The sequence below is a fragment of the Psittacula echo genome (genome assembly GCF_963264785.1).
Source record: "Psittacula echo genome assembly, chromosome: 1".
Taxonomy (NCBI): domain Eukaryota; kingdom Metazoa; phylum Chordata; class Aves; order Psittaciformes; family Psittacidae; genus Psittacula; species Psittacula echo.
This window is the reverse complement of record NC_137735.1, coordinates 84,436,821-84,444,604: the sequence shown is the minus strand read 5'-3', so window position 1 is coordinate 84,444,604 and position 7,784 is coordinate 84,436,821.

The following is a 7,784-nucleotide window of genomic DNA, read 5'->3' as shown; positions in this document are numbered from 1 at the left end:
TGACAATGTCATGTATTCTTGCCTGGTCACAAAACATACCTTTGATAGCATGCCACAGAACTCCAAGTCTTGAGTGAAGTAAAATAACCCTGTCACTATTTTCATCCTTTACATTTTCCTAGACCTGCTCTCTGGAGAAGAAGAAGGAAGATAAGATTAAAGGCCTGAGATGGGCAACTGATGCTGCAAGAAGACTACAGTTGTGGTAAGCACACTTGGAGACATGCACCACAATTACCTTGCAGATAGGATATAATAACAGGACTATCAGCAATGCGTCTTGCTGCTATCAGGTACCAGACGAGCACTGAGCAATCTCACTTCAAAATACCACCATAGAGGCATTTTCAATACACAAACCAACAGATGCCTACAGGCCACAAATAGACCATCTGGAGTATCCCAACATTCATGCTCACACTGTGCCAGCCTGAATGACAAGCATGGATAGCAAGCAATCACCAGGTATCACAACCCCCTTCTTGTCACAAATAGTGCTTCATTTCAGGTCCCATCTTCTGCCAAAATGAAGCCAACCATGGCTGAAAAGACAAATTTGGGCACTGGTTACATCATTATCTATAAGCACAATCCAGACCTGCTTCCAGTGTACCTGTCCTTCACCAATCCTCCCTGCCACCATCACCAGGAACCCCAGTTACAGGGCAAGATCCCAGTGCAGGCAAGTGCTTTGGCCAATGTGAGGCAACTTGGCAGCTTTACCTCTGGAATGAAAAGCAGGCTCTGTAACAGGCAGCAAGATAACCTACACTGGAATTACTGGGTGGTGTCTGGCAAAAAATAAACTATCAGCAAGGGGACTATTTTTCTCATTTAATTTCTTCTGACTTAGTTCCCAGATTTTCACAGAAGAGAGCTCTTTCAAACACTTTTTTCCTTACCTTTGCCACGTAAAGTAGATCACTGAGTAATCACAAGGCTGTACTGTAGCCACAGAACTCTGGATGTGCCCCGAGTCAGAAGAAACATACAGCTCCTCTCGCTGAAGAGATAATTCTCATGTTTGCATTCAGCAGCTCTTGCAAACAAAAGTTGTTTTAATTAACATGAATCACACTAGCACCTCTTCCTACTTTGAATACTCCTGGAGGACTTAGTCATATCATAGCAAAAGTTGCCGTGAAGACAAAACATCCTAACAGGTGCTTGAACAAACAGATGAAGAAGTCAACTATTAGCAACTGAGTGAGAGCATTTTCCATATAATGTCCTGGTTTAAGTTCAGCACAAAGAACAATTCCAATGCAGGTATTGCTCTACAATCTTAAACCAGGCAACTGTGCTCAAAATCTCTGCTTTTTGAACAAATTCAACACCATCTTATCCTGACTACCTCGACATTACTACAGTGCAAGCTCTTCCAGGTCCTATTTTGATGTACCAGATTTGCCCTGGGCAGTGCACTGAAGGGCTATAGATGTCATTCCAGGAGGGAATGTATCCCACAGAGCAAACATGCATTGTGTTATTAATGATGAAATAGGGAAAGGATTAAGTCTGCAGTGCCTGGCAGGAAGCAGGAAGAAAGGTGCAGCATGGGTCTCACGACAGGGCTTGGTTTTCTGCTGCCGTCTTAATACCACCCAGTATGGGAATAACAAGCTCCCTGATAAGCAGATCCAGCACCTTTGGAAGGTACTGGATGTAGGCAAGGGTCATCCTGTTGCAGCAAGAAGACACAGTAATTTCTTCCTCTGCCACAATATCTGTTCAACTTCTTTAATCCTAACTGTGCTCTTTGCTTCCTATGTAAACAGTTCTTTTGCTCTTAAACCCTGGATGCTGACATCTTCTACTAAAAACTGCTCCAGGAAGGAAAACTTAAAATATAGCATGGACAGAAATCACTCCTTGACTCATGTGTAAAAATTTACATTCTAATCTAAACAGAATGATAAATATTTCATAACATGCCTTGTTGGCAGGCTCAAGCTTAGCACTACTGAACACTGCTTCCTTACACCATAGGCCTGCTGTAAGTTTCTCAAAGTCAGTAGTTACTGTAAGTGAAGCAGAGGGTAAAGAATGGAAGGAGAGGGTGAAGTGAGTTGGTTTGGTTGTAAGAGATGTTTGTATTGACCAAGTTAATCAATATATGACAAAATTACATGTTTCCTATTTACCCTTTTTTTACACTTCAGGATGGAAATTCACACTCAAGGTTGAACAGAGGTATTTGTAAAGGAGCAATTTCTGTGAATACAGTGTCCTGGGTAATAAAGCAGGATGTGCTCAGAAAGCTGGCCAGCTGTCTCACTCCCCACGCATGCTTCCATATCTGACAAGATAACAATTATAAATACCACCATAGAGGCATTTTCAATACACGGAAAGAAATCTCTAACACAGGACACCTAAAAAAAACCAAAAACCAAACCAAACCAAACCAAACCAAAACACAAAACCACAAAAAAACCCATCCCCCCCAAAAAAAAACCAAAAACAAAACAAAAAACCCACAAAAGAAAGAAACAAACCAAACCAAAACAACAACAACAAAACCCCCAAAAACAAACCCCCAGCATTCTACATAAAACTGCAGCAGGAAGAAGAGGTTTGAAATAACAACCAGCCACTCACTTGCCAGCAAAGGCTAAGCCTCGCCACTCACACTTCATGATCTGCAAGCTCACCCCAGTCTTACGAGCTCAGAAACAAGTTCAGGATGATCTTTAAATCTATGGCCTCTAACAGGAACAGGAAAAAAAGCAGTGCTGGGTAAGAAATATTTATCAAACCCAAGAAGTAAGAAGGAAGATCCATAAGTTGTGACACTCTTGGGAGTCCAGCAATTTTCGCTTCAGCTTTAAAGGAGACTCTATGGGATGCAGGATCTACAGATGCATCACCTTTACTAAGATCCAACACTTCAAGTCCTTATTGTTTTACCTGATATGATATGGTATTTCACATGCCAATTGCATCCACATCAAATTTGCTCTAAACATACAGAAGCACTCAGGAGAAAACAGCATGGTTGTGCTTTCCACACTGCATTTCTTCATCTGCTGCTTACTGGCTGCTTACATAAAGCTCAGCCACAAGGCAGGGTGCTTGCAACAAACCAGCAACCACCAAACTTGGTTTTAAAGATGCTATAAAAGCAGCTATACAGCACAGCAGGATTTCAGTAATGATTTTCAGAGCAAATGATTCATAACTGATGTGTATCCCATCACTTACAGCAACAAGGCTGGGGTCAGATGCCATTCCAACATTAGACCATCAAGAGCAGTGACTAATTTGCAATAGAGGATCATACTAGATTACCAACACTTCTAACATGAGCTGCAAAGCCACTGTGGATAAGACACGACAGGCATTCAGGAAGCATTCTCTAAGTGTATATCACTTGGCCTGAAAAAATAGGTACTTGTCAGTCCCAAATGATTTAATGACACCTTGGCAGTGTTTTCCAAGTGTTCTTTTTTTACCTGATATCTCTCTGTCCTGAGTCAGACTCCAAACTGTGCTGCCATTACAGATCTGAAAAGTCACCTATAGCCACACACACCTTTCATGTTGTGTGCACATCTTAAAGGCAAGACTATGATCTTTTCTCTTGGTTTCACAAGGCTACATTGGCCAAAGGCAGCTATTTCTCTCCAGCCATTAACTGTATCTAGCAGTTTTTATAATCTTTGAACAGAAAAAGCTACTGCCACACAGAACGGGGCAAGCACACATTTTGTCTCCAGTATTTAAAAAATACTAGTTACAGCTACCCTGCTAAACCTTTCAAAGCTTTTCTGCACAACTCTGCCTCAGACGTGTTTATTTTAACCACCTCTCCAGAGGATAAGGCCTTCAAGCCTTCTGCCTTCACTACTTCTTTTGGAACAAATTGCAGAAATGTGATTATTTTAATATGCAGAAGTCCAGTCATGGACTATACCAAGCATGTTTCCTGGACATCTTTGCCTTCCTGGTATGTTTTGTACACAAATCCTTCATTACACTCACAGGATTGCTGATGTCATGCAAAATAAGAGTTACTGTATTTTTGTGTGTGATGTTAAATGAAGAAAAATTTTGGTATAGTACTCAAGCCACTGTTGCTAAAATTCAGTGATGGCAGCTCAGGCTGGCTTGCTGCATACTCCTATGAGACTCTTGGGAACAAGATCTGCAGGGGAGAACCGTAAGAAAAAGAGAAATGAAAATAAGCTTCCAAGGGCAAAAATAGGACATCCCTACACCCCTACACCCATAAAGGGAAATACAGCATCCTGCAGGGGATGGGATTTGAGATAAAATTATTATAATCCAAACCAATTTACAATAAGAAAACCAAAACAGCGTTCATTAATGGCTGGGAAAAAAATCACTGGGTAGCAAGCTCTAAGCCACAAAAGACTCAAACATTTTTATGACCATCACCAAACTAGAAATGTTTTGCATATGAATTACCAGTTTTACACACTGAGTAGAAACCTACCAATGGCCTAAAGGGTTGGTTATAAAAGACTCCACCGGATCAGTATACATGTGGGATAACCCAGAAAGAGAAACAGGAATATCTCAATTTTTACAGCAGTTTAAATGTGGCAAGCTTCATCTGAAAGCTCAAAGCATATTAGAAGACTACAGCTACTACTGTTATCTGAAATGTATGACTCACTACACATGGAGTTGTTTTAATGCTGTTCAGATTCACAGTTGCATCCAAATAAAATCAGATGTACAGGTAAGTCCTCCTCTAGCCTCACAACATTAATCCTTAATTTTAAGGTAGATGACCAGAGGTCAGATATGGTAAGACCAGTCAGTCCTGGCACACAGCTGACTGCAGCAACTATAGGGAAACAGGGTAAACACTAGCCCGTGGGAAGGGCTCAGTTGCTACATTGCTGCCTGTTTCTTGGATCAGAAGCCATGGCTGGCATTCTTCCTGAACTTGTGTGAAGTAAAGGCACCCATAACCCTGTAACAAGGGTTATTTTGACATCCCTTTGTTCTGACATCTGAAAAACTTCCCCTGCCTTAGTGAGAGCAACTGCTGCAGTGAAGCATGACTGATCCTTGTTATTAAGATGCCACCTCGAAGCAGCTCTGACAGCAAGGACTGCTCCAGCAAAGACACATAAAGAGCAAAATACGCAGGGTGATGACAGCAGGGGAAAGCAAACCAGATCCAAAGTACTGGTGAAAAATCAGAAATAAGCTAGTAAGGTAAATGAGCTTCTAACTTCTAACCTACAGCTATAACATGTTTTGTGTGAAGCTATGCTGACACAGCAACAGAAGAGCATCACCACTACTGTAAAACACAACGTAAAATGCGTCTTGGAGAAGTGGATGATCATGGGGGCTGTTTAAATCAAGCCACCTCCTTCTTTTGTCATACGCAGAAAGACCTGTTAAAGCATGCTATAAATACATGTCCTGGTTTCTGATGATCGCTGCAACACAAGACTAATGTGAAAAAAAATGAGCACTTTTTTGTGTCTTGGGAGAGTTGGGGGATGGTGGTATGTTTGTGAATTATTGCTATTTCTTGGTGGTGCAGTACCCGCTATAAATAAAACCACAAGCTGTTGGAGGGAGCATAAACAAAGGCACTGTCAGTCCCATGACTGAACTGCAGCCCCCACCAAAAAGCAATACTGTGATCACAGAAAAGCAAGTAAGAGCACTGTATTATCTTTCTTCTGTGTGTTTAAATGGGAATCCTTTGCTATATGACCACTGTAGCAGGAAAAAAGATTTATGGAGGCTTAGAGAGTTCAAAAAGACTTAAAAAGGTAATGGTTTATCTGTAGCTTCAGGAAGATTCCAAGCATGGTGAAGCCAAACCACAGCACAAGTAGTTAGTATATGTCCATCCTGCTTGTTGTCACTTTTTGAACCATAACATTTTTTTCTCTCTGCCTGCACTAGACAGAACCCTAGGAGAGCTGCTGGTGTTAATTCACTTAATCTAATTTTAGATTGGGTCATTTCCAAACATATATAAGCTAACCTGGGGAAAAGGCAATCAAAGATAAGAATGCTTTCATTGAGAATCAAGACACTTAATTGAAAGGAAATTAAATCTGGACCTTATCATACAGCAGGAGAATGTCCTTCTGTGGGTAAACTCATAAGCAGGGTCTTGGCACAGGTTTGTTCACTGAGGAAACTGAAGCAGATATTTTGTTAGAGGCTGTGAGATGCTCAGCATCCTGATATTCCCCTGATCAGAGTTTTGATAACAGAAACAAAATATGAGGATTTGTGTAAAGCAGAAAATCGCTTTCTGTGATGCAGCAAGATAGGGAGCTCTGAGAACAGTGATGCATTTGTCACATTTACATCTCCATTTAACAATGCTCCCTGTGAACCACTGTGCATTATTCATCAGGTCTGCAGCAGCACTATGGCTTCAAGTACCTCTGATATTTTATAAAGTTTGGATGCTCATGAAAATCAATGACCAAGTATTTTCAGATAAGGTTTGTGCAGCTTATGTTATAAAATATAAATATTGAACAAGCAAAACTCACACTTTTTTGGTTAAAGACACTTGCCCCTCTCCTATTAAACACTGAAGACATCCAGGTGTATTTCCACTGGGACTTCAACCATCAGTTATCCTAGGGCAAGTCTTATCATAGGCACTACTAACTTTTCTGCAGTAGCACTGGCACAGCCACAGCCTGCTCATAACCTGAAAAGTCAAATCATGTGCACTCACGTAAATCACCAGTGCAACAAGCCCAGGAATCTTTAGTGGAATCAAGTCTGGAACTCACATTAAAGTGTATCCATTGATCAATGCACGGCATACAAAAAGCTTACAAGAAAATTGCATATACAAAATTCTTCATGCTATTATTTTAAGCTTAATCTTGAGTTCATATTCAGCAGCTCACTGGGCACAAATTCATATCCTCCATATGATTACCAAAGTTATCTGTGCTGTTTATATGTGAGACCCTGAAGTAGCTCTGATATCATCAGTCTTCACAAAATGCTGCATACTGTCACCCTTGTCATAGAGTAGCTAAGACGGTAATGTCTACTATCCAGATCTTCAATGCAGAAGTCATACAGCAAAAGTGTCACCACAGAGATAAATGCAGTCTATGGTATACTCTTACCATAAAGCACACAACGTCACTATGAATGCTTATTCTCATCATATGTTATTTTTACTGTACACAAACCTTTCTTATGTGGTCTACTCTTAACATTTCCATACTGTTTTTACAGTAGCTATTGTAACCTTGGAGAGATGTCCTCAAAATACCAAAAGTAATTAACCCATTAATTAGCAACTCAAAAGAGGAGCACAGGAACAAATGACCTGCTCTGCTCAAAGGAATCATTGGTTAAAGGCCATCCCTGAGAAATTCAGGTCTGTAAGGGCTTTATCCTGAGCCAAGCATATGCCTTTTTTCTTGGAGTAGTACTCACTTGACCCCACAACTAGTACCGGGAAAGTACACCGTACACCCTACATGAAGACATATTACATTAATGTAACAACCTTCTGCATCCACAGATATGCACATTTCTGGTGTTTGTTTAATACAATACCCATTCTCCCATAGAAAGCTAGAGTCTAAAGCACTGGAAAAATCCCAGACATTTATTGAACTCTTAAAAGGCATGAACACAACTGTCTTGGTTAGGTCTTTAGTGAATGGACAGGAAACTACTCATTTGTACCACCTACTCTGTACACTTTTTCCTATACTTTATCTATAGCATATTCCCCAGGACATCTCCTCTTTCAAATACTCACATCCTCAACTGATGCAATTTCCTGAACAGAAAAA